The sequence below is a fragment of the Myxocyprinus asiaticus genome, chromosome 25 (genome assembly GCF_019703515.2).
Source record: "Myxocyprinus asiaticus isolate MX2 ecotype Aquarium Trade chromosome 25, UBuf_Myxa_2, whole genome shotgun sequence".
Lineage (NCBI taxonomy): Eukaryota > Metazoa > Chordata > Actinopteri > Cypriniformes > Catostomidae > Myxocyprinus > Myxocyprinus asiaticus.
The window spans coordinates 45,190,200-45,210,244 of record NC_059368.1 but is presented as its reverse complement, the minus strand read 5'-3'; the positions used below and the strand labels follow the sequence as shown (position 1 = coordinate 45,210,244).

Here is a 20,045-nt window from a genome sequence, read left to right as displayed (position 1 = left end):
TTTATTAAGGGGTCAAAATTAACTAGGAATTTTACCATATCTCGGCCTTCCTCATGCTCAGGAATTCCAACAATTCGGACATTGTTTTGTTGATTACGATTCTCCAAACCCTCCAGTTTTTCCCAAATGTGTTGCAAATACACCTTGGTCGCTAGCAGATTAGCAGCTAATTCCCTCTCGATGACTCCAGATAATCGTTCCATTTCTCGACATCCCCGATTCTTGTAACCAACTGATGTGAACGGGGCTGTCTTTGCTTTCAGTATCATAAGAGATGGTATACACCAAACTGCCTCCATATGCCAAGAGCTGCGGACACAACCACACACAAACACACACACAGAGAGAAAAACAGGGGTCAGCAACAAGATTAATCCTCATTAACGAAACTATTATGAAGACAAAAGCTAGCAGTGAGAAAATATTTTCATGAACTATAACAAAAAAATTAAAACAGGAGTTTGCAAAAGAACAAAAATTATACCAAAACTATAAATGTGCACTACAATACGAACAAAACGTAGAAAGTAGATAAAATTACTTTATTTCTTTTCATATTTTCAATCAATGATGGATGGCCTCATCTGATCGAACTTTGAAAGTAATTTGGTATTATATTAAGCATGATGTCAGACTACATAATAAATCGATAGCATTTCATTTTGGTCTGCTTCCATTGCATCAACATTTTATATTTACGTTTTGTTTTTGTTTTTTTGCAGCAGTTAAGTTTAGTAACCAATCACAGACACATCCCTTGCTCGCTGTCTGTGTGTAATTTATTCAGTATTTGCATAACAGCTTTATTTTACATGGTTCTAAGAGGATAAATGTGAGGTTCGCATAAGAGGATAAATGTGAGGTTAGCCACTTAGGCACTGTTTTGTCTTGATTTACTGTTTTATTGGTTGTGTAGCCTACACAAAAATATTGCATTTATACTATATTTAATTCAATGAATCAAAAATTAATCACAAAAAAATACAATATCAATGGATATAATCAACAATTATGATTTTTGTAGCAATTGTGCAGCCCTAGGACAACGCAGTTTCTGATGAATTGTCATGTGTTTTCATCGTAGGCAGAAGGCACAGTCTGCAGTGCTATGTTATAAGAGATGAAAACTAGAAGTAGACTGATATATCAGTGTAACAGGGTAGAAGGAAAGGAGGAGGCGAGAACTGGCTTAACGATATAAATAATATTTTAATAATAAACTGAATCAAAAGACGAACACACACAGGTGTCGGACAGCTATCCGTAACACTCTCTCTCTGTCGCACTGCCGTCTCCAGTCAGCCTTTATCCCTCTCGGGCTAATCAGCCTGATTAGGGGCCGGGTGTGTAGAATCACGACCCGGCCCCACCCTCCGCCCTGCCACAATCAGTATTAGCAATTAATCTGTACCGATAGAAGCTTTTTAAAAATACCGGTTATCATCAAAAATCAATGCTGATAGTAAACTATTTATTTATTTCATATTTGTAAGCTGGGAGCACAGACTTTTCAAAGTAAGATTCCCCACTGTATTCCGGGCTTGTTTGTAATTAAAAGTCCCACGCAGTGGCGAATTCTCAGGGCCAGCAAAGCCTTCTCTGCTGGCCAAACATGTCTAATAAATAAAAAAATGTTCATCCATTCATTCTCATTCACCTTTTTGTCTATTTATTTTCAATCGCTTTCCATTCCTAATTCATCTACAAACGAATAGCAAAAAGCAAAAAGTTTATCCAATCAGAATTTACTCCTTAATCCTTACAAGCGAAACGTGACGACTGATTCACAAATTGCATGCCCAAAGCTGAGCTCTTTAGCCGAAGCAGCGCGTGAGTCTGAGCTCCACCCCATCAGGACTTCAGAATTTCTACAGAATCCCTCAACACTGCAGTGAACAGGCATCTAAAGTCAGATTGTCAGATTCATCAGCCAATCAGATTGATTGATTTGTTCTTGGTGGGTGTGATCTTTAGGATATGTCCCAGCTGAGGCCTTCTAGCTGGCCATGAGTGACACAATCATGCTTTAAGTGATGTACGTAATTTGAAAGCGAAGAGTGCGAGATCTTTCTGACGAGTCGGCTGTCATCACTGCCGCTATCGGCACTGAGAAAGAGATCCTTATGGATTTAAAAACCCGAGATGTAAACAGGAAAGGAGGGCTGATTTTCACTTCAAGTAAACTGGTAAGTGCTTTTTGCATTGTTATAGCAACATTAGGAGTTTTCTAAGTGTAAATTAGGCTGGCTGAAGCATTCAGTGTCAGTTTAAGTTTTGAATAGTAACCGTGTACCCTTACGAAACAAAAATTATTATCATTAGATCACAAATATTATTACAGTAGAGAGCTTTTTCCTGTTATTAGACCTTCTTGGTTCTGGCTTTCGTGCATGGACGTGTTTTAAAAATGTCAGTTGGTATTATTATTTGGCTGCGATGTAATGTATGATGTCCATAGCCATAGGGTGTCTTATTAATTGTGAAACAGTGTTTTCTTAATGGCATGAATCGCACTGAAGGCCAAGACTTAAAATGCACGGGCCGCCACTGGTCCCATGTTATGCACCAAATATTTTTTTTCTGGTTATTATTGGGCTTTTGGTTGCACAATAAACTGCACCTGGGATTTTATTTTTTAATTTGTTTTTCAGAAAACTGCATCGGTTATTGACCTTTTCTACCACCTTCAATCATTATCTAATGAAAACTAAAACTAAAAACTAAAAAAAAGAATAAAAAAATTTGAGTGAAATAAAAACTATTTATGCTACATAAAAAATAAAAAATAAACAGGAAACTACAAAAAAAAAAAAAAAAATGATTAAATAACCCTGTATAATCAGCAACTACGTCTATTTAAAAAAAAAAAAAAAAAAAAAGGGTTAACATGCAGTGATTATTGATGAAGTCACACACACAAACATACACATCTTTTTCTCCTCTTCGAACAAAGCAGAATGTGGTGTGAGTGTTTTCTTACATCCTGGTCTTTAATGAGGAACTGATTGGCTGTTCTAGGGTAACGTTTCGCTGCAGGGCAACTCAGCACAGTTAAATCAAGACCACAACACTGGGGGAAGAACTCTCAACAACCTTCACTTGGGAGAACAACAATTCACAACGTCTTTTCTGCATCCTATCCAGGCTTTTTTTATATGCACAAACACAACAACAACAACTGCCATTCGCCACTAAATGGCGGTGACGTCACCATGACGCTTGTGCCAGGCTATGTGCACCTTGAGGCCACATGAAGTGTCGAAAGCTCACTGGCAGGAGATCACGGGGCAGACCCAGATGCCACGGGTCGACTGACTGAGACGACTGGGTGTTGGACCAACACACACACACACACACACACACACACACACACACACACACACACACACACACACACATGTTGGTGCATCTATCATTATGAGGACTCTCCATAGACATAATGATTTTTATGCTGTACAATCTATACATTCTATTCCCTAACCCTAACCCTACCCCTAAACCTAACCCTCACAAAAACTTTCGGCATTTTTACATTTTCAATAAAACATCATTCAGCATATTTTTTAAGCGATTTGATTATGGGGACACAAGAAATGTCCTCATAAACCACATTTATAGCATAATACCCCTGTAATTACCAGTTTGTAACCTAAACAAAAGTCCTCGTAAACTACTTAAACCTGCCCACACACACACACACACACACACACACACACACACACACACATACACACACACACTCACACACACATATACCCCTACACACTCCTACACTTCAACAACAAATACATTTCCCTAGATCTCTCTTGGTTTCTTGCAGTGCCCTGTGAGTAGAAGTTAGAATGCATCTCTATGACACACAGACTCATACTGCATTCAGAACACGCATTCACAAAAAAGACTACAGCCAAACATCAAAATGTCTCGCTTGTTTCACTTTCATATGTTCTGACTGCTCATGTCATAAAGAAAAAGGGGAGACATTTGTCTCCACACCAACGCATGATAAAACTATTGATTTTTCTTTATTTATTTTGCTGCAGAGGAGTATTCCTACCAGCCAGAAATGACATTTAGGTGAATCTCGTGAAAAAAATGTCCGGGTCATAATTTTTCCCAAAATCTAAAGAGATTTTAATCCCTTAAGAAAGCTATCTGTTAGCATTACCATTCCCATCGCAATGGCAGTTGCTTGGCATGCACATTGTGAAAATCTTATATCTTTGCTCTTGAGACCACAGAACGTAGGCCACATTTTGCATCCTTTTTCATTGTTTTAGAATTTATTTTCATGTTAACATACTAAATTGAAATCATTGACAGCTGTGACATGTCTTGCTGCTTTTTCAGTCTCTCATGCCATGAGTACAGATTTTTTAAGGTGCTGTGTCAAGATAAAATAACTTTTTAAAACACGTCTAGAGACAGTTGCATGTTTATAGTATATTAGAGAAGCATGCTAAATTTTAACCGTGGATTACACAACTATGAAGCCTCATGTCATTGCAACCTATTTATATGAATAAATAAATAAATAAATAAAGTGTTGAAGAATCACTTTTTTCTGAGCAGGACAAAAGAATCGAACATGAGGGGGTCAGTGTGGTGCAAAGGAGGTTTAGATGGCTCGATGGCCATGCCGGCAGACGACTCTTGCGCGACGGCCATGGCGGCGGATGACTCTTATGCGATGGCCATGGAGGCGGATGACTCTTGTGTGACGGTCATGGCAGCGGACAAGTCTTGCGCGACGGCCATGCTGGCGGAAGACCCTTGCGTGACGGCCATGGCGGTGGACGACTCTTGCGCGACGGCCATGCCTGCGGATGACTCTTGCGCGACGGCCATGCCTGCAGACGACTCTTGCATGATGGCAATGTCAGCGGACGAGTCTTGCACAACGGCTTTACCGGTGGAAGACCCTTGTTTGACGCCCATGCAGGGAGATGACTCTTGTAAAACGCCCATGCCGGCGGAAGAACCTTGCATGAAGCACATGCCGGTGGACAACTCATGCGCGACGGCCATGCCGGCGGATGACTCTTACACAATGGCCATGCCGGCGGATGACTCTTACATGACGGCCATCACGGCGGACGACTCTTACACGACAGCCTTAATGGCCGACTCTAAGTGGCAGCTATGGTGGCGGACAGCTCTGCTACCGTACAAGGGTTGGCATCCTCATACGCCACTACCACAGTAAATGGCAAACCCCTAAGATGCCGGGCAAAATCAATGTTTTGTTCAATAAGTGTCCAGTTGACTCCACCTCCAGGCTGGTTCATTTAAGCCTACAAGAAAAAAGGCCTTGAGAGCAATATCATTAAAGTTCACCAACTGACACGGTCCTCAAAAGTCCATAACATAATCCTCAAGGGGACGATTCCTTTAGTGTAAACAAATGAGCTTTACTGCTGGGTTCATAATCGGTCTGGCATTCTGTAACATTGATCCACTCAGGCTAGTTGAAGATTGAACCCAAATGGCAGTTTATTCAAAATATAGAAAAAGACACAAAATCAAAAGACCAAGACTTGAATAGACTAAAATTTACTTGTTCAAATGAGAGACTCACCAAAAAATGTGTTACAATGAACAAAGCCATACCTCAGAGAATGGGAGCATGAGGGCTTAAATTAAACAAACCAGAGAAACAAGATAACAAGACAACCATTGACAGACCAGAACTAATAAAAAGATAAGACGTAATTAACATAAACCAATCACAAGACAAGACTAACAAACATGATGGAACATGAGGGTCGAACAGGAAACAGTGAACAAAGATAAGACTTGGAACTTAACTTCAAAATAAAAGACACAAATCAAAACCACACAAATGCACACAAGTGCAAAGAAAATAATTCAAAAACCCAAACACAAAAACATAGAATAGGAAGAGAGAGAGAGAGAGAGAGAGAGAGAGAGAGAGAGAGAGAGAGAGAAATTGTTGAAAAATTGTAAAGACCCACAGTTTCCAGGTAATATCTATTCCCTGTCTGTCACTCACTCGACGTTGTGTCGATGTAGTGACACTAGGGGTTCAATCTTGAGAGCCCCAATCACCTTTGCTTAAAATAGAAAAGGCCAATGAGAATTGGCGAGTGGAATTTGCATGCCACTCTCCACCCCTGGACATACGGGTATAAAAGGAGATGGCGTGCACCACTCATTCAGATTTTTTCTTCGGAGCTGAATGCATGTATTGTATTCGTCCTCTCACCTTTCGCTTATGCTGCTGGATTTTATGGCGCATATCAGCGGTCACCCTCACACGGTCGAGTGTTGTGCTTCCCCTGGGCGCTTCGCGGGTGCTAAAAGAGTATATTTAAAAGAGTATATTTCCTTCTAAAAGAGCTCGCGCAAACGCTTGCCATCTTTTTAAAGATGTCCACCTGCATTTGCGCTACTGGATGTGGCTGTTATCTCTCTCCTCCAGACAGCCATGAAATCTGTCTCGAGTGTTTGGGGCGCCAGCACGCCAAGGCAGCTTTCATGGAAGGGTTATGTTCTCATTGCGAGAACATGCCCATCAGAACATTGCAGTCGCGGCTCACTTCATGAAGCAAGGAGCCACCGCAGCTGCTCCCCAACCCGCTCCGTCCTGGGCTGATGCTCAGCCAGCCGGGTCGGCAAGCACCGCGGGCGATCTGGATGTGGGAGCATTTTTGCCGGCTCAACCCCCGCGGACCTCCCATCACACTCATTCTATCCGGAAGAGCTGTCGAGCGATACAGGCAGTCCGCCTCAGGGCGGATTTAATCTGTGGTTCGAGGCTCACGACGAGGATGAGCTTTCAGTCACAGCATCTGAGGGTGGGCTTCTGCTATCGGAAGCAGACGAATCTTCTGAGCTCCTGCCCACGGGTGGTAGAGCACAGGATGAGGCGGATGCTGAGATGGCAGCCGTGCTTGCCCGGGCAGCTGCAAATATCGGGAACCCTCCACCCTGCCCTGAGCATTTGCGGCTGGATGATTGGTTTCTGGGCTCGGAGTGCAACTCACGGCCACACCCCGCCCCGGTGCCTTTCTTCCCGGAAGTGCACAAGGAGCTAACGAATACATGGATACATGCTTCACGGGCTCGTCCATCCTAACTACCCTCGACGGCAGAGCGGCTAAGTGATATGTTGAGCTCCCACAGGTGGAGCGCGCCGTAGCGGTGCATTTATGCCCGCAGGGCGCAGCCACCTGGCACGACCGACCAAGGCTCCCTTCCAAGGCCTGTAAGTTCTTTTCCTCAATAATGACAAAGGCTTACAAGGCTGTGGGACAAGCCACTTCCATCCTGCATGCCATAGCCATCCTGCAGGTCCACCAGGCCAAGGCACTGAAAGATCTGCTCGAGGGTAGAACTGACCCAGGGCTGATGCAGGAACTGCGAACTGTGACTGACCTCACCATACAGGCGATGAAAGTCATGGCATGTGCCCTGGGCCGGACGATGTCCACTGTTGTTGTCTAAGAGAGGCACCTGTGGCTCAACCTTGCAGAGATGCATGACACCGAGAAAGTCCGCCTTCTCGATGTGCCCATCTCCTAAGGGGGGCTTTTTGGTGACATCATCGAGGATTTCGCCCATCAATTCTCGACGGTGAGGAAGCAGACCGAGGCTATTAAGCACATCTTGCCGTGGCGCGACTCGGCCGCCTTCAGTCATCCGAAGTCCCGTGCCCCGTCTGCTTCTTGTCAGAGTCATTCACCTGTGGTGCCGGCCCCGGCTCCCGTAACATCAGAGCCCATATGCCGGCCTCAGAGAAGAAGATCCTCCTGCGGGAAGTCGGCTCCACCTGCCCGTCAGCCGGCCCACCCCCACTTAGTCCAGATGATTTGAGAGAGATTCGGGGAGGCACAGGTAGACCTGTTCACCTCCCAAAAGTTCTCTCACTGCCCCCTTTGGTACTCCCTGTCCGAGGCTCCCCTTGGCATGGGTGCCTTGGCGCACAGCTGGCCTTGGGGGCTGCGCAAGTATACATCTCCTCCAGTGAGCCTCATTGAACAGACTCTGTGCAAAGTCAGGGAGGATGAGCAGCAAGTCCTGTTCGTTGTGCCATACTGGCCCAACCGGACTTGGTTCTCGGATCTGATGCTCCTGGTAGTAACACCTCCCTGGTGCATTCGCCTGAGGCAGGACCTTCTCACTCAGGGGAAAGCACTGTTCGTGACAAACTCAGCGGAGGAGTAACGACACCAGGCCCAATACTCGTGGTATGCCCCTTTTTAGGTGAGCCCGTGTGCTCGGGCTCAGTGCTCCATGCATGGTGATTCCCCCTTCGTAATCCCGTTTGATGAGTTTCCACTGTTCGGTTTCCCTTTAGGTGAACCCTGTGTTTCTCCTCGCCAGAGCTTTCTCTGCCTTGGCCACTGTGGCTGCATACCCTCTCTGTAGATAGGGTCCTCTGGTGGTATCATTCCATATGTGAACTTCCCCATTGTTAAGTCCATGTGAGGTATTCTCCACATGTTAACCTCCCTCCGGTAGGATGTGGTCTCCATAGTGATCTCCTTCCTGGAGAGGGAAGAGCACTTCCCAGCGCTATTCTAGAAAGTGCTCGGTGGGAAATTGCTTAACAGCAAATCAGGAAAGGCACCGTCAGTAGCCTACTTGGGTAAGTGCCTCCTCTGCCCCCCCCCACCCCCAATGGGACTAGAGAGATGCCTTACCTAACTCGCTGGAATGTCACAATGTGGTTGAGCTGCTTGCCCGTGTCCACTCTTCCGTTCCTCATGACACGGTTCAGCGCCTGTGGCATTTCCTATAGGAACCCCTAGTGTAACTACATCGACACAACGTCGAGTGAGTGACAGACAGGGAACGTCTTGGTTACTGATGTAACCTCTGTTCCCTGATGGCCGTGACTCTCTATCGGCTCCTGATAAATCTGAACGAGTGGTGCACGCCATCTCCTTTTATACCCGTATGTCCGGGGACGGAAAGTGGCATGCAAATTCCACTCGCCAGTTCTCATTGGCCTTTTCTATTTAAAGCAAAGGTGATTGGGGCTCTCAAGATCGAACCCCTAGTGTCACTACATCGACACAATGTCTCGTTCCCTGCATCAGGGAACTGAGGTTACATCAGTAACCAAGACACATTGTTATCAGCAACTCTCAGAGGAAAAATGTCTGAAACTTTCTGTACAAGAAAGTGTGAATAGGTCTCTTATTTACTGTCATTTTACCAAAGGAGTTTGTTGCCATAGAGACAAAATGTAATGCAAGACACCTTGTCAAATGTGTACAGTACGGTAGTTACACAATGTAAAGGGAGAGTTTACATAATGTGAACTTTTTAGATACCCCCGCATTTTACTCAGTATAAAAACAGAAAAAAAGTGTGTTTGCAAATGTTTGTGTGCCTGGTGTATTCAAATCTTTAAGTGAGATGTAAATCTATATAGGCCTACAGTATATCTTCTTTTTTTTACATTGAGCAAACGAGCAGGAAATATGCTTAATTGTCATGAAAATAATGCTGAAAAAGGTCTAAAAGTTGGCTTTGTTTTCTTTTTGCAAAGTATAATTTCTTATTTCTTGTAATTTTAAGGTGAAATATAAACTGGACAAGACTAAGCTTTCATTTAAAAATCTGAAAGTCATTTAAACTTACAGCCCAATATGCATGGAAATGAAAAGCCTTTGAAATGAATGCTGACAGTCACTTTAAACTCAGAGTAATGGCATCATTAGCAGTCTAAAGAGTTCAGAGGCCAAAGAACATCAGCGGCACGTGCCGCCCCAGGAGTTTAACAGCTCAATGTTTATTCCCCCACCACATATCTGAATATTCACTAAAGTCACATGCATATTCGTCTGGCTGATTGTCTTGTCAAGTTCTCAAGGGTAGATGTGTGTGTGTGTACAGGTTTGGCAACATTTTTGAAAATGTCCTCCCAAATACAGTGAAATGTCAAAAACTGATTAGTGAGAACATTTGCAGTGCTCTTTAATACTTAAAAAGGCTCATAAATCAGCCATATCATGTTTGATTCAAATCTAATAATGTCACCAGGTTTGTGTGAGGGTTAGGTTTAGGGGTAGGGTAGAGTAAGTAAGGAATAATGTACAGGCACTTGTAGGTGATCCGAAAAGCAGGAAAGATGACTCACAATACCCGGATGAGCGGTCTGATATAATTTTATCCCTGGATATACGGTTTTCATTCATTATTGTCGCGATTGACCAATCAGAATTGAGTATTTCTGATAGACATGTAGTAGAGTGCAACAGCGCCCATCCACTTTTTCAGCCGTCTTGGTTCCAGAAGTGTTTTTCCCATACATTTTTTTCCCATAGGGATTTAATCAAATCCTTCATAAAAGAGTTGTGCACCATGAAACAAACCAACCAGCTCTGAGGTGAATCACAACATCACAAACTTTGATTTGAAGCACAAACAGACAAAAACACAAAAATATACAAGACTGTGTACTTAACGTCTTTGATGAGGGAATGAACTACAATCCCATGAAGCATTGGCAATGATGTAAATCACAAAAAAAATAAAAAAAAAAAAAAAAAATGAAAATGAAAAAATATAACTTGATTTAAAGTTGTTGATTATATAGAATCAATATATGTTTTGTGTAATTGCAAAATTGACTTACCAGAATAAAGTATTCCAGAGAGCTGTGTAATAAACACCTGTATATTTATCTTGAAAATTCTAAGTAAGGTATAATTGATGACGGACCGTTGAATTATTGAAAAATAATGCACACCTGAGGTGGTAATGTGGTCACAACACGCAGCGGAGTTACCGTTGCACCTCGGGTGTGCATTATTTTTCAATAATTCAACGGCCCGTCGTCAATTATTCCGCTTATACCACGGTTACCACACCTTAAGTCATCTTAAGACATTTTCTGGTTTTACATTCATGTGAGTGGAAATCATTCACCATGGATTCATCATCTTACTCTGATACAGCTCAAGCCTTCGTTGCTAGTTTGAAAACGCCACTTTACTAGTGCGTTTGTGCGTGTGTGAGTTTGTTTTTGAGGGATCAAAAGAGAGAAGCTCAGAAACTGAGAGAGATCACCTGTGGGATTAACTTTATTTGTTGCAGCTCTCATCAGAAGTAACACTGCTTCAAAATCGCCAAGATATAAATTTAAGCCCTTCTCAGCAGTGCGAGTGTCACCATATTTAACAGACCTTTTCAACATATTTAACAGACAACCGTTTTCAACCCTACTGAGATGCCGGTGAATGACATGACGGCTCTGTATTTCGCTCACGAGTAAGTGTGTGCGTAATGCGTATATGTACTGTATGTGTGTCCACGTGTGTGTGTGAGAGCTTAAGAGGGGGGAGCGCGAGGGTGTTTCCCACAGATATTTCAGATAATATACAAACTGTTGTATTGCTAGTTCGAAAACGTCACTTTAGAACTAGCAACGGAGGATGCGCTGCTTTTCAGCATTGGAGTAACAAGGTAGTGTGTGTGTGTTTGTGTGTGGGAGCGAGAGAGAGGGGAGGGGTAGCGCGGTGCTTTCCACCATAGCTATGTGAGGCTGATTAGGGCGAAATACACTGAACCATAAAAAGTTTCACATATTAAAAGTTATTTCGGATAATAGAAACTGTTGTATTGATCAAGTCGCGGGGGTGCGGCTCTATTTGTTGGTCGCGATACGAGTCTCAGTGTGTGTGTGTGTGTATGTGCGTGCGTATGTATGTGTGTGAGCATGTGTAAGTGCGGGGGAGAAGAAGAGCGCAAGGGCACTTTTCAACCAAAATTGAAATATATGTAGGATATTATAGACATTCTTTGACGTTCTTAACCGATTTACTTTAACCAATGTTTTTGTTTGTATGATTATTTTGCTGTGGTAGCATGTACAGCGTGTGTTTGTGTGTGTGTGTGTGTGAGGCTAGAGCGAAAGAGAGAAAGGAGCCCAAGCTTTTCAATCAAAATTGAAATAAATGTAGGATATTTTAGACATTGTTTGATGTTCTTAACTGATTTACTTTAACAAATGTCTTTATTTTAATTTGTTATTCTGTTGTGGTAGCCTGTGGGGCTCTTTGAAATAACTGAAATAATTTGGCGAAGTGATATTTACCTGTTACGTGGTCAAGACCTGGAACTACTTTATAACCGTGCGTTTACTTGAAAAATGATTGCACACCTTAGAATGTCTGTCAACCAATCAGAATCAAGCATTCAACAGACCCATGTGTAAGTATTTATAATTTGTGTGTGCACTTTACTCCGAATGAAAAAAACGCTCATCGCCGGCTGATATCACAAATCCCTCTTAGTTCTTCAACTCCCTGCCACTTCCTCCAACCACCTAACTGCATTTTGGTACATTATATTAAACAGGTTTCTCTGCATATTAAACTATTTTAACATTGAAATAAATCACACCCTTCACCTTTAAAGTATCCATCCCGATTCCCTGCTGTCTCTCTCTCTCTCTCTCTCTCTCTCTCTCTCTCTCTCTCTCTATCCCTGAAGACACAAATGTTAAATCAAGGGCAAATTAAAGGATAAATAAGCCTGTAACATAATGATGATAAATGATGTCTGTATTTCGGACAGTGCTTGAGGAAACATTATACATGAGTGTACTGTGCTGCCAGAGAGATACTATAATAGCACACTAATAATAGCACACACACACACACACACACAGAGACACACACAAACACGTTTGACTCACTTTCTTGTGCAGGTAAGCAGACAGGGCGCTCCAGTAGTAAGGTGCTGCAAGGTGAGTCTCAGAGGCTGATTGGCTCACGGCAAGCTGATGGGGCGTGTCTCGACTGAGCACTGCCCACACAAGCCCCTCACCCTCTGCCCCTGTCAGATACCAGCCAGAGATATCGGTCACCTGCAAACAAACACACAAAAAGATTGAGATTTCTGAGAAAAGATCCCAAGATGCACTTTCCTTGAGAAACATTCTTCCGTTATTTTGGGGTCTTTGGAGATTTAATAATAGCAAAACAGTTTAAGAAAGACTACAAAATGAGCAATATCCCCCCCACGGCAATACATTTTGCAATTGAGTTTGTCAATCTGTCGACTTGGGCTGTTCTCACAGGACACATTCTTGCGTTCCATCTGTACGCACATGTCTCACTGGTTGCATCGCGTATCACTGGTTTTTAGCGCCTCTAGTCATAAACACCACATTTTTATGACGCTGTGTCAGGATAAACACATGTAGTTTGAAACTTTGAAAAATGCGTCTCGATACCATTCTATAGTGTTCAGTCCAGCTGTCTTTAATCGCAAGAGCGCATCCTGCTGTACTGAGGCTCGTTTTGTTCTCCTGCTCTTGTTAGGTGTGGTTTGTTGTCTGCAGGGTTTGCGTTAACCGAAAATTCTCCATCATTTACAGATTTTTTAAAAACTTTGACAGATAATTTCAAATGTTTTCCATCATTTTGACGGATGAAAAAAGAAACAAGAAAACCACTGAAACCTAGTGCATCAGTTTTGATTTCTCTCTCTCTCTCACTCCTGTGGTTTTTGTGTCCTGCTCCTGTTTATTGCCTAGTATTAAGGTACGTTTAGGGCAATCTGATCACAAGAGGACAGGCGCCATCGCCATTTACAGACACATCACCATTTACACCTGATTGTATATGCGTCTCTTTTGACCACATCTTTTCTGATTTCATGACTGCATACATCAATCATTCACTGATTCTTGAGATAAGGGACAAAACATGTCTTGCATACAAAAGTCATCTTTATGTTAAAAATCAAGAAATGTATAATAATAAAAATACTGGAAAAGTTAAATCTAAAGGAAGTGTGTATACTCAGGGCATTTATGACTTATATTTTAAGTTAAACATATTTAAAATGCATTCTCTATCCTTGGAAGCACATGTAACTTAACCTGCCCTCAGCAAAGAGGTCACAATGTTCAAAATTGCCAAACATGCAACAAATTCATAAATATAAATATCAAATGAAAGTTATGGATCTGTAAGATATTAAACAATACATAAATTAAACTAAGTTATATTTTCCATAAAAAAATGTCAATCAAATTTGTGTCCTCACTTTGCGTCAACTCTGTCTGATTTATTCAGGATTATAAAAAAATCTGACGATTTCATGGTCAGCTATAACCCTGAGGTCCCCTTTACCACTTCCTGCTCATGGTGGATGCAACAGTAGGACACGTGGTCTGGTAATTTTTATAATTTTTCATATTTTAAACAAACAATGTTTAAGTCTCTGTCACAGCTTCAACATATCAACTCCATCACTCCCATTATGATAATTTCTATAAGAATTGTGGGATAATTTTTGTATTTTAGTTTAGGCTATAGAGGCACCTTTAGCTGAGGAAAAAATGGCTCCAGTGTACAGCACATGGTTGAGATGGAAAAATATTACATTTTGTCAAAACAATTTTCAGAATAGTGTGAAAAAAAAAACTAAAAAAAAAAAACAAAAAAACAAATGCATATAGAATGTATTTTATCCCTTAACTACTTTACTGAACACCATTATTAGATAATTAAAGACTTTACACTGTTGTTGGATGGATCAAATGAAAATAGCATGCTTTTAGTGTGTCTGATGGAGTTGACACTAATTACAGTAAGATGCAAGTTATGAAGTGAACCTGTTCCCTTACATGGTTCGTTAGCTGACACCTTTGTTAACAAATATATCCATTTCAAATTCATTTAGTATTAAAAAAATAAAAGCTCAGATTTGAAACCAGTGCATTTACAGTATGTCAATGTGTTACTGTATAATAATAAAATGCAAAAAGTATAAGAACGATCAGAAAAGGGGGCCCGGGTAGCTCAGCAAGTAAAGACGCTGACTACCACCCCTAAAGTCGCGAGTTCAAATCTAGGGTGTGCTGAGTGAATCCAGCCAGATCTCCTAAGCAACCAAATTAGCCCAGTTGCTAGGGAAGGTAGAGTCACATGGGGTAACCTCCTCATGGTCATTTTAATGTTGTTCGCTCTCGGTGGGGTGCGTGGTGAGTTGTGCGTGGATGCCGCGGAGAATAGCCTGAAGCCTCCGCGATAAAGCACTCAACAAGTCACGTGATAAGATGCGCAGATTTACGTCTCAGACGCGGAGGCAACTGAGATTCATCCTCTGCCACCCGGATTGAGGCAAGTCACTACGCCACCACGAGGACTTAGAGCACATTGGGATTTGGGCATTCCAAATTGGGGAGAAAAAGGGGAGAAAAAAAGAAAAAAGAACAATCAGAAAGTGTGGCAAAAATGGCTTACTGTTTCTGCCAATTATGCTCGCATTTAATCTTAGTGCAAACATGACATTTAGAGCGGAATTCTCCATTATTTTAATGAGGGACCTGTTTAAACTGAGCTGAAGTGCTTGATATCAGGCACACTGAAGTTCGGTGAAGTCTGAACATGAGTGTTTGCGCTTTTCAAATTTTCCCGACCAGACGGTTATTTCCTTTTCAAGCCACAGGTAGCCAGCAAAGTTTAAAAATCATGTTTTATCGCAGCAGTTGATTGACAGGTTGAATTTTCACGCTCGAACTCCAAAATCTATTGCTGTTTATATGATACTGTATGTACTGTATAACCCATTATAATGGATGCTACAGTACACCCCTGAATGTAACCTCAGTATTTATGTAATGAAAACAAGTATGACGGATAAAAAAAGACCATGACAGAAATTTTACAACTCAGTCCATCAGTGATGGATAAAGATTTTTTCTAGTGCGACCTCTGGCTGTCTGTACAGCTGGAGTTACGCTGACTGCCCCCTGCTGACTGGGAGTCGCAACAACCTGAAGATGGTACTTTAAGCTTGCATTGATTCAATGTTAGGAAAATTCCTAATTACGGAATTTATGTACGGTCAGTGGGAACGATTAATTGCGTTAATATTTTCTGTAATTAATCACACCGAATTAATGTGTTAAATCGACAACCTTACCATAAATATAAGGCATGTTTTTTTTTTTTTACATTGCAATGGCGGTAATAGAGCTGTTCAGCCATGACGTCAATCTGTAGGCCAAAACTCTGTGGGGTTTTATAATGGGGTTTTTCAACTTATGAGTAAAATACGATCTGTGGTAAACATTACTTCACGATACGTGGAGGTATTGTTCTACAACATATTTTACACACTTTCATACCTCAAATATGAATTTGAAGCCGGCATGTGATTTTTTAAAAAAAGTATGCAATTCAATGCGGCTTCAAAATTCACATTTTTGGGGTAAATTAAGCCTACAATAATTACTATTGATGAAGTGATTTGTCTCACTGTGTGTTTGTGAGAAAACAATATACCTGTTATACACATGTCCCGCAATTGTACCGCAATTTGACTATTTTAAACAACTTTTTTCTCATTTTTTATTATTATCATACATATAATCTCCATATTTGTGAGCTACTCCTATACAAAGAATGACTCCATAAACAAAACGTGTTTTCCTTTCTATTTTGTTAAACTCAAGTCTTCTAGTCATGTGGATTATTGAGATCCACAAGAAGACATTTTCAAGGTCTGACAAATATTTCATCATCCTGTCACACCATCACACACAGACACACATACAGTTAACAAGGATCTATTCTGATTTATTTCCTGTTTGCATGGAGGAAAGTCTTCTAATAGTATAACAAAAATACACAATATTTGCATTTAGGAAATATCAGTGCTTGCCAGGCAGAATAGGAAAGTTTACTGTAGGCTTGAGGCTTTGGTTCAGTGTAAATCAAATGCTGCATCAGAGCCACTTTCCCACTGTCATGACGCTCATCATGCATCTTGTTTTCTGTCAGCTGTGCATGAGAATCAACACCTAACATAACATCGTCTTCTATAAATGGTTAAATAAATAGAAGAGGACAAATCACAATTCAGTATGCAGTTATTACCATGCTGTCAGTTACAGCGTTATTGCCGAACAATCTATTAATGTCAATGGGACTTTTTTTTTAAACTTTAATCTTAAAATGATTGAAAAAAAAAATTTAAAGCAGATAGCACACCTAAACCACCAGTGACACGCAGCAAAAAAGAATCACGGGGCTCTATTTTCCACAATGCACTATAACTGTGCGCCATGTCTTATCCAATTTTCATATGAGCGCTAAATCTAAGTGCAGTTTTGAGGATATTTGCAGTTTCTAGATTCCATCAGCAGGTGCTACTGATCAAAGTGCATGTCTCTGGAATTACAGAGGAACATAAAATGATGTCCTCTGACAATTACAGTTCATATTTGCCATGGTGTTGTGTGTCAGTAGATCAATGCGATTGAATTTTGCTTACATTCACTATAATTTAGGAGCCTAAAATCTATTAGTCCCGACAAATGCCGACTTTTCATGCATATACAATGAGTGTGTCATAGAGGTATACCTAACATTCAAGAAGGACATAGTTACTAAGCAAAATAATGTAAGAAACAAACTGTCTAAATATCTATTGTTCATTAGCAACCAACGTCTTAAGAATGGGCTGTCTTCATTTATTTTGCTTGCGAATTTTGCGCACGATTTCGCCAACCCTCTTGTGCTTAGACTTAACGCATACTTGCACGCAAAATACCAAAACTTCATGGCCATGTCCACTGACCATATGATGTATCACATAGCACTGCTCTTAAAACGTAGGGGCCTTAAAATATGGCCCATGATCTTCTAGTGACTTCTAGTGACAAGAACGACAGCGATCTAATTTCTTGACAAATTAGAATGCTATCTTAGCTTTATTATATGCGTCTCATTTATGAAAATATTTAAAAAACAATGTTAAAGTGACAGTGGCAGGAACACCTATTACTGACATACAGTACAGGGACTAGCAATATCAAGCGAAAACATCACTGGTGGTGTGAACACTGTTAAAAATGGCAACCAACAATTGTTAGCTTAAGGAACTACTTGCTCTAACCCTTAAAATACTTTCCATCTACCTACAAAAGGCCTTCTTATAGTTGACTCTGCATATTACAGTAAACTGGTATACGAGAATGCATTTTAATATGTTATTAAAGAACATACACAACACCTTTAAAGGAATGGTTAAGTTTCATGTTTGTGAGTTGTGTAAGATTGTGTGTAATCAGGTGTGAAATCAAAGACAGCCTCATTTAAGTCTTCAGCTGCTAAATCAGAACATTTACACTCATTAAGATTTGCCTGTACATTAAAGCAGGCTTTCACACTCATATAAACGCACATGGCTGAAAAGACACAAGCACTCCTTCACACATGCATAGTTTACGTGCATACACGACTGGGCCATAATTAAAGTTAGCAGTGCTGTGAAAAGACAACTCAAGGTCAAGGTAATTGTAGAGACAGATGCTGGTAGTCTCTCACACACACATACTGTAGAGTGCTGATGCACACAAATGCAAACACGCACACAAATTGATGCAAAAAATGCCACTGAGATTTTGTTTTTTTGCCCCGCACACCATTACCCTTTCACCCTTTATAACTCCCGTCCCCTTTGTGTGTGTGTGTGTGTGTGTGTATGTGAAGATTTCCATGACAGTTTGCTTGTAAACATGATGGCCAGCAACTTTTTGTTCACTCATTAAACTGGAAAATATCCATGTGTATCGCCTGTGCCTGAATCCCACTCGTCAACCACAAATTTAAGATAGTGTAACTAATGAGAAACAACAAACACACACATACACTTGTGCACACAGTGCTGGGCTTGTGTCTTACATTGCTGTAGTCCCAGTGAGATTCTGTGCACAGGCTGGCCAGCCCGGAACAGTAGCACTTCTCGCATCCACGGAGACAGTCTCAACGGAGATTATAGAATCCCTGTTTACAATGGTTGCAGTCCTCTCCCTCGACAAATTCCTAAAAAGAGAGTGGAGAGAGACGGTAATATGGGCTGCACGCACTGCTGAACACTGATGAAGCTGTATTAACCCATGGGAAGAGTGTTATTCAAACACACATATACTGTAAGTCATAAACATTAGGACACAGCACTTTCAGGTACAAAAACCTCTACAGGCAAGGAAAAGTAATTATTTTTCTATTTAATCTATTTTAATAGCTGCACAATCTCTCATTTCCCCTGGCTGTATCACATCTGCACATGTATGGCCACGCTCACAGAGTATCTAATTGCAGTTGTCACTCCTCTTCTGAGTGTTTCATCTCGTACTGTTCACACTCAGTTCAATTATTTACAGAGACAAATGAATTCCCTATAAATCTGTGTAGCATGTAAGAAACTGAACAATTCCTTGTTAAAGGAATAGGTTACCCAAAAATGAAAAAGTTGTCATTATTCATGCACCCTCATGTCGTTCCAAACCAATGATGGGAAGTTACTTTGAAACTGTGGCTTCCCAAGCTATAAGCTATAAAGTAGTTAAACTACAGGTAAGCTACTCTTTTAAAAAAGTAGTTAGCTAAACTACAAGCTACTAACTAAAAGTAGATAACAACATTGAAGCTACTGTAAGAAGAAAATATAGATATTTCCCCAATCAGACATTTTTTCATCAGTTCAATTATAATCACATATTTCTTGTGAGACTACTACTGCGAGTAGCCTTTAGGCCCCAGCACACTTCAAACGAAATCGAAGAATGAACGGATGTGACGTAATTTAGAACAAAATCTTGTTTTTGACTTTGTTTCAGTGGTTTGCATAACAGCTAGCCAGGGTCATTTTCAGGAAAACTTTTTACCGGCTGCTAAACACCTTCTTATTGCCATTGGTCCATGTCATCAATAGGTGTGACCAGGAGCTCCACCTACTTTGAGTCCGACAGCTAATTCTGTTCAGTCCTCATAAACACACCAGCATGCAGTTATTAGCGGGCTGTTGTGGATTTACCTACAGTATGATCATTTGCATATAGACATTTTCCAAAAACATGTCAAGTGATTTTATTTTTTTATTATTATACAGTGGAGAGCGGGGCGGGCCGAGCAATGATTATGCGGAGCGAGGCCGGGATGTACACCTGGAGAAAATTATCCCACCCAGCTGTTGGTGATTGCAGTGTTGGTGGGCGAGGGATAAAGCTGCAATAAGAGCTGCAGTCGAGAGAGACTCCGGGAGAG

At 41.2% G+C, this 20,045-nt stretch overlaps 1 pseudogene; it reads right to left on the bottom strand.

Moving 5' to 3' along the window:
* The window catches only part of LOC127416017 (laminin subunit alpha-2-like), a 336,769-nt pseudogene that overhangs the window by 202,765 nt on the left and 113,959 nt on the right, over nucleotides 1–20,045 (bottom strand).